Source organism: Camelus dromedarius, chromosome 24, assembly GCF_036321535.1.
Source record: "Camelus dromedarius isolate mCamDro1 chromosome 24, mCamDro1.pat, whole genome shotgun sequence".
NCBI classification, from domain to species: Eukaryota; Metazoa; Chordata; class Mammalia; order Artiodactyla; family Camelidae; genus Camelus; species Camelus dromedarius.
This window is the reverse complement of record NC_087459.1, coordinates 12,743,364-12,751,773: the sequence shown is the minus strand read 5'-3', so window position 1 is coordinate 12,751,773 and position 8,410 is coordinate 12,743,364. Positions and strand designations below refer to the sequence as shown.

Below are 8,410 nucleotides of genomic sequence, written 5' to 3'. Positions count from 1 at the left end.
GTGCTTCTTCTAGGACCGCCTCCATCCCGGAAGACGCTCGTGCGAGCGACGGCCTTCAGCCAATCAGGAACCCCATCTGAGGAGAAGGGCGTGCGCTTTGTGGGCTAGAGCTTCGCGAAAACGTTCTCTTCCGCGCCCTGCATCAGGCCCCTCCTTGGGCTTGGAGGACTTTCTCAGCCCAGCGAGGTGCGGCTCTGAGAGCTAGGACTGGGAGGAGAGAGCTACGGATGGCGGTGTGGTCCAGCCCTGAGGGTCCCAGGGAAAGGGGACCCGGGGAGGTGCTAAGCGATGGCAGGGTGTTTTATGTATTAACTTTTCGAATCAAAGCATCCCTCAGTTAACTGAAGAACCTAAGGCCCTGTGATTAACCCAAACCTGCAGAGAGGTGGGGCGGGCTGAGGTTTGAAAAAGTGGGCTTGAACCTGCTTCTTCGTACCCACTGCACTATCCTCACAGACATCCAAGCTAATCTTATCCTTGCGGAAACAGGCTTGACGAAGCGACTTACCCCCAAAACCTCACAGCTGTCGTGATGCTGGGATGAGAAATCAAAGGGTGAGAGGAGACAGTTTCCACGAGGCGTTAACCTTGGAACTTACATTTTAAAAGGAGGTACCGGCGTCAGCCAGACCAACACAGCAGGTAAGGGTCTTCCAGGCATAGTAACAACAGGTGCCAAGGCTGTGTACCCAAGGGAGGGAGCCAGAGGGAGAGACGGGCTGCCTCTCCCCTCAGTTTCTAAGAAGGAAAAATATTGCAACCTTTGGAAACTGTTTAGAACTATACAAAAGGACATTAAGCCAGCTACAACAATTTGTTAAATATAAAACACTATTCTGTTTTTGCAACAGTGTAAAATCAGTAACTGTCTTTCTCCTGTCTCCATGTGGTCCCACCATTTCTTTCCTGACTGCTTTAGAGTTCCTGTGGATTGCTGGGCAGAAATCATCAATGTCCCAAGAGCAGAAGAAATTGTGCCCTGCTCACACAGATGTTCAAGACAGCTGCTTCAGTGGGAATCTCTTCCCCTCTACTACCAAAACAGAACCAAAAAAAAAAAAAAAAAAAAAAATCACAATTCTTCCCACTCTCAGTCAGTAGAAGTGTAACTCTGTACTGTCAAGCAATTTGACAATTACTTTATTCTTTCACTTTTAAGAAGTCTGACATGTACAAAAGGAAATGTGTTAATGTAAGTTATAAAGCGTAGTAAAATGAACACTTGTACACCCAATTTATGAAACAACTTGTATTATTTTTCCTCTATGAACTGTATTTTACATTTTTTAATTCTATTTTTTATTGAAGTATAGTCGGTGTACAATGTGTCAATTTCCAGTGTACAGCATAATGTTTCAGTAATACACATACATATGTATATTATTTTTCATATTCTTTTTCATTATAGGTTATTATACGATATTGAATATAGTGCCCTGTGCTGTACAGTAAGACCTTGTTTATCTGTTTTATATATAATAGTATCTGCAAATCCCAATTTACCCCTTCCCACCTTCATTCCCCTCCGGTAACCATAAGTTTGTTTCCTATGTCTGTGAGTCTGTTTCTGTTTTGTACATAAGTTCATTTGTGTCATTTTTAAGATTCTACATATAAGTGATATCATACGGTATTTTTCTTTCTCTTTCTGGCTTGTATCACTTAGTATGATAATCTCCAGGTCCATCAGTGTTGCCGAAAATGGCATTATTTCATTCTTTTTTATGACTGAGTAGTATTGTATTGTATATATATATACACCACATCTTCTTTATCCATTCATCTGTCAATGGACATTTAGGTTGCTTCCGTGTCTTGGCTATTGTAAATAGTGCTGCTATGAACATTGGGGTGTATGTATCTTTTCAAATTAGAGCTTCCTCCAGATATATGCTGAGGGGTGGGACTGCTGGAACATATGGTAAGTCTATTTTTTAGTTTTTTAAGGAAACATATAATTGTATATATATATATAAAATTGATGCTTCTCCATGTGTTCCTCCCAGATCCCACCTTCTCTCTGCTTCCTCTCAAGATAATCACTATCCTGATTTTTAAAAATCATTTCAACTTTTCTTTATGAAATTACTATATATTCCCAAACAATATACCATTTACTTTTTGTATCATTACTTTTCAATGATAAAATTATTTCTGTGCTGTACCATTATACTGCTGCTTCTTTTCAATCAACATTATGCTTCCATCCCCATGTGTTTTCCCTGCCACATAGATTCCATTATATGAATATACCATGACTTATAAATCCATTTTCCTATCTCCAACATTCAAATTGTTTCCTTTCCCCTCTCTCCCCTCCCACTATAATGTACATTGCTATGAATATTCTTATATAGTTTCCTGATTCATGTGTGCAGGAATTGTTCCAGGATGGAGTTGTTGACTTGGAGGATATATAAGACACAAAGAGTTTTCCAAAGTGGTTGTGCCAATATACACCCCCAGCAATACCCTCTCCCTAAGCTTGAGCACAGCTCCTTCCTTATCTTCACAAAGCACAGTTAAGACAAGTCTTCTATGTTAAATGTAATTTTTTTTTACTGAAAGCTGAGCACATTACAGGAAAAATCTTAAACTGAATAGCATAATTCACTGTTGGATTTCTTTGGTCATGTTTCTTCATTGAGGGTCCTCTACTCAGTCACTCTGTTCCATAGACCAACTTGGCCTGCCAGGTTAAAAGCTTCCTTTATCCAATCTTACCTTCCCCAGACTCCCATCTTTTTTTATCTCCAACTCTAATAAAAATAATAATAAAGCCCCCTTCTCCAACAACAGCAAGAAAGCATTAACATGCTGCCTGCAAAGATGCAGCCCTGCCCACAATGTAGTCATCCTTTTACATCACTATGCATTACACTTGTTCCTAATTGTTCTGAGCTTCTTCATTCCAGGATGAAATTTTGCGTTACTTTCATGTACCCAGGAGACCCATTAAACTGTTTTTCAAAAGAGCAGTCTTCCCCTGGAGATGAATTTTACAATCATCCCTAGAGTAGTTCTGTTGGTTAAACCCTCTTGGCTTGAAAGTAACAGAAACTCTCTCAAGCTAGTCAAGGCAGAAAGGGAGGATTTGTTCTAAGGATATAGGATATCTTAAAAGATCTTCTCACTGGCTACATTGGAGTCAGGGACCCTCCTCTAAGCCAATCTAGCAAGGTGAGGTCGTATTGTACCAAATGGCTTCCAGGGGATCTTTGCTGTGGATGAGGGGGTCACTGTTAACATTCTGTAGATGTGTTTCAAGTGACTGATTCGCAGGGAAGATTCAGATGAAACAATTTCTAAATAGCAAAGCCAGTAGAAACTATCCCATTTGTTTCTCTCCCCTTTCAAAAAAGAGTCAACAATTATTTTATGAGTCAATTATCTTTATAAAAACTCCATTAATGCAAGAGCTCAACTGTATATCTTTAATATATACATAATTAATGTATATTAATTACTGAATAATGTAATACATTTACTAATCAATGTATTATATACTATATTCAGATATAATATATATAAATAAAAAATAAAGCAGAGTTTCTCAACCTTGGCACTATTGATATTTTGGTCCAGATAATGCTTTGTGAGGGGAGGAGGCTGTCCTGTGCATTGTAGGATGTTTAGCAGTATCTCTGGCCTCCAGCCACTAGGTGACAGGAGCATTCCCCTCCACCCCACTGTGACAAACAAAAGTCTCCAGACATTGCCCAATGCCCTTGGGGAACAGTTTTGCCAAAATTAAGAACCACTGGTATAAAGCATGGCTTTAGTAAAAACTTATAGTCCAACTGAAGACACAAAACATGTGAAACAATTACAGAACAAAACAGTAAAATATAATATACAAAATTATATCTGTAAACAGTCATAACATTTCCATTTTTGCCTTTAATATTCTTGGGGGATATTAAAAATATCACTTACCATTTTATTCTGTTGGAAGACAACGGTGATAGTGTGCAAGAGCCTCATGCTATTTAATGCCTATTTGGAATGTTTTCCAGATTTTCATCAGAAGGATGCTACAGAGAAAAATACCTTAATTTCTCCTCCAAATTCCTCAGAAGGCAACTGTATCTGACTTGTTATGAATCAACATATTTTCTATAGTTTTATTGGCACAATTTCAGAAATTAGCTTTATCTGACTTTCTAATTGGTCTTTGGTTGGTAAGGACCAGCAATCCTCAACTTTATCTTTGCCTACAGACTTTCAGTCTAGTAGTAGTTACCATCTATATTCACCTATTCAACATTTATTGAACACCTAGGTCCCAGGCCCTATGCTAGCACTGGGAGTGTGTGGTTCGCTAACAACAGTAACAGTCCTTGGCCTCCTGGAACTTACCACCTAGTGAGAGAAACAGACATTGATCAAACGTATCATTGATCAATTTTACAAATCTATTAAGTTCTTTAAAGGCAAATACATAGTGCTATCGGGTTCTGTAATGTGCGGAATTTACATTTTCAGGGAGCTCAGGGAAGTTTCCCTGAGAAAGTAATAACTGCTAAAGGTGGGGGAGGGTATAGCTCAAGTGGTAGACCATGTGCTTAGCATGCATGAGGTCCTGGGTTCAATCCCCAGGACCTCCTCTAAAAATAAATAAACCCAATTACCACCCCACCAAGAAAATCCTTAAAAAAAAGAGCAACTTTATTTAAAAAATCATTGAGGATGAAGGAGTCAGGAGGCTGTGAGGGGACAGTGCTTTGAAGGCAGGGAGAGAAGTGTGTGCAAGTCCTCATGGCAAGAGGAGAAAAGGGGATATTGGTTAGTGTTTTAGTTAAACAGTCCAGAGTTGAGGGAACTCCAATACCATTATCAGATTATAGCATCGTGAATTGCTGTTAAATAATATATTACTTCTTAAATTTAACATCCATTCAGCTTAGATTTCTGTGCTTTGTATCTTTCTTTGCAAAAGGCTAACAGTAATTTGAATATAAAGGAAAAAGGAATGAGTATTTGTGTTACAAAAGGTTTCTCAATCATTCATTTATTTCAGAATTTTGGCTATTTCCTCAGTTAATCCTCTTCATCTCACCCACCATCACCCTTCTCCAAATTCTATTTTCAGAGATGAATGTCTCAATGACATGGTTCCAAGCAGCCATCGTGTCTCGCTTGCAGGTGGAAAATTATTTGAGCCATAAATCTCTGGTCAGCTAGTCCTTCTGGTTCCAGCTGGTCTGAGGTCTATGTGCTTGTGGGCAGCATACAGTTAACTTCTTCCACCTGGAAGGGGTTTCGGTATCTGCAAAACAGCTCAAAGGATATGGCTCAGAATATTATCTATAAGCCCTTGAGGAGGAACTAAAGGTCCTTGACTTTGTTTAATAGCTGAACTATTATTATTTTCTCTTGCTTGATTATTTTCCTTTGTTTCTGCATTTCCTCATTTCTCTGATTAAATTTATTCTTTGAAACTTGAGGAAAGCCTAGGAGGCTAAAGTTTTTCCACAAACAAGAGACAGGCAGAAGACGGGGCAGGGAAGAGTCTGTCCTGGGAAGACCCCATAGAGTTCTGCTCAGTTACACTAAATCATTTAACTAAAAATTTACTTACATAACAGAGGGTAAAGAAAAACCTTAGAACTGTATTTAGCTGTATAATCCATTCCCAATTACTAAAAAAGTATAACAAAAAGCACCTTAAGAAACTACAATGAGGTATCACCTCACACCAGTCAGAAAAAAAGTCATTAAAAAGTTCACAAATGATAAATGCTGGAGAGGGTATGGAGAAAAGGGAACTCTCCTACACTGCTGCTGGCAGTGTAGCTTGGTGCAGCCATTATGGAAAACAGTATGAAGATTTCTTAAAAAACTAAAAATAGACTTACCATAGGATCCAGTAATCCCACTCCTGGGCATATATCTGGAGAAAAATATAATTCAAAAAGACACATGCACCCCAATGTTTACAGCAGCATGATTTACAACAGCCAAGACATGGAAGCAACCTAAATGTCCATCGACAGATGACAGGATAAAGAAGTTGTGGTATACTTATACAATGGAATACTACTCAGCCATAAAAAGAATAAAATAATGCCATTTTCAGCAACATGGATGGACCTGGAGAATGTCATTCTTAGTGAAGTAAGCCAGAAAGAGAAAGAAAAATACCATATAATATCACTTATATGTGAAATATTTTAAAAAGGCACAAATGAACCTATTTCTAAAACAGAGACAGATTCACAGACATAGGAAACAAACTTATAGTTACAGGGGGAAAGGGGGTGGGAAGGGATAAATTGGGAGTTTGAGATTTGCAGATAATAACTAATATATATATATATATATGCACAATAGATAAACAACAGGCTTATACTGTATAGCACAGGGAACCATATTCAGTATCTTGCAGTAACCTATGGTGAAGATGAGAATGAATGTCTGTATGTTCCTATGTGACTGAAGTATTGTGCTGTACACCAGAAATTGACACAACATTGTAAACTGAATATACTTCAATAAAAATGTATTTTTTAAAAAAGATTAATTTAAAAAACTTAAAAAAATGTTTTTTTCATGGGTTATACTGATGGAGTTTCACCTTTCGGAACTGAGTCACACAGAGCAGGATTCAAATCCCAGCCTTGTCCTTCACTCTGTTACTTTGGGAAACTACCTAAATGTTCTTAGAACTTCAGTTTCCTTATCTGTTAAATGGGGATAACAATTTCTCAAGCTTTTTTAAGACTAGATTGGAGCACATAAAGCATAGACCACAAAGTCTGGCACAGTGAGCAGGACATAGTAGGTTCTAGTTAAAAGACAGTGGGAGTTGCCCACTTATTTCCCTGTACATAGGGGAAATGTAGTTGCAGTCAGATGACCCATGAGATAAAGAGATGGATTTATTGAAAAGAAAATAATTCATAAGTTGTCCAGCAGGAACATCTTGTATATTTTGCATCTTAATACTTACCGTTTCGTTCCTGTCGCTTTTTAAACTCGTTATTTTAAAAACCGGAGCCACTGCCTGATTGTTTAGGGCTTGATTATCTAGTTATGGACTAGTTAGCCCTTAATTTCTGGCTGTACAAGAGTGAAAAGAGAGAGAAAGGAAACGATTTCTGCAGAAACTGAAACATCTTTGTGTTCCATGCAGTACCTGGCACTTTGTGTGTACTAAATACAGAATAAATCAGTTTAATCCTTTTAGTGACTCCAGTTTTAGAAGTCTTGCATAAGACCAAAGGAAAAAATGAGACTCTCTGAACGATGTTATTTTGTTTTTCACTGTTACTATCTCTGGCCTTTTCACAACTGAGTTTTGACTCGGCCAGAGACATTAAATCAAATGCTTAGTACAGTTTTGAATAGCACACAAATTGATTCTTTTTCAAGATTATGTCAAGTACGACCTTAAGTACTAGAGGAATAAAACTAAGTCCAAAATACTTCAGTGTATTTCTTATAACACGTGGGAGATACGAGAGAGAGAGATGATTCTAGCCTTCAAGTTTACAAACCTGTAAAATCAGATTTAACTTGCACATTAACCACTTAAGACAAACTTTAAAAGGGAACAAAAAGGGAAGATACAGAACAAGATGTATGGTATCCTACTATTTCTGTTAAAAAAAATAAAAAATGTTCCCTCTCTCCCTCTCTGCGTATATATAAATATATATATATACCCTCCAAGTCCATCCATGTTGTTGCAAATGGCAAAATTTCACTCTTTTTTATGGCTGAGTAGTATAAAAATGTTTCTCTTAAAATAGGGGTAAATAAACCAGAAAAGTTTAGTGGCTTTATTTTTGTTAATTGTTATTTTTTTTTAAATAATGAGATTAATTTTTCCTTCATGCTAAGGCCTGATGTGTGCAGTCCAGGTTGGTGGGCAGCTCTGCTCAAGGCAGTCAGTCATTTGGGGACCCAGTGTTCTTAAAATACATAAACATCTGTATTGATTAAGATGATTAAAATTGTTTCTATTTTTCTTTCAAGGTGACCATCTTCAGAACTCTTTTCATCTCAAACTCTGGACCCATTAAATAACTCCCCTTCCCCACTCTCCCCAGCCCTTAGCAACCACCATTCTACTCTCTGTCTCTATGAATTTGATCCTCTGATAGGAGAAATCTCATGTAAGTGGACTCCTACAGTATGCTGTCTTGTTGTGACTGGCTTATCACACTTAACACAATGTCCTTTCATTCTTTTTTCCAAGTATTTGCAATTCCCAGCTTGGGTTAAAATTTTTCAAACTATAAATATAGAAATACTGAAGCGTAGGACAGAAAGGGGGAAGAAATATAAAAAACAGCTAAAATTTTTGGAAGTTTTGATCCAAAGTACTGTACCACCTAAAAATGTACTTTTGCCTATAACTGGAAATTTTAAAAGGAAACTATCCCTGTATTAGTGCATTCTTGCA

At 37.7% G+C, this 8,410-nt stretch overlaps 1 long non-coding RNA gene across 1 annotated transcript; it reads left to right on the top strand.

The window, feature by feature from the left end:
* The first annotated feature begins 93 nt into the window (after nt 1-93).
* Nucleotides 94-3,557, top strand: LOC116147217 (uncharacterized). The gene is made up of 3 exons (XR_004130745.2): nt 94-186; nt 490-642; nt 920-3,557. It is a non-coding gene; the product is annotated as an uncharacterized LOC116147217 (long non-coding RNA).
* Nucleotides 3,558-8,410: the final 4,853 nt, after the last annotated feature.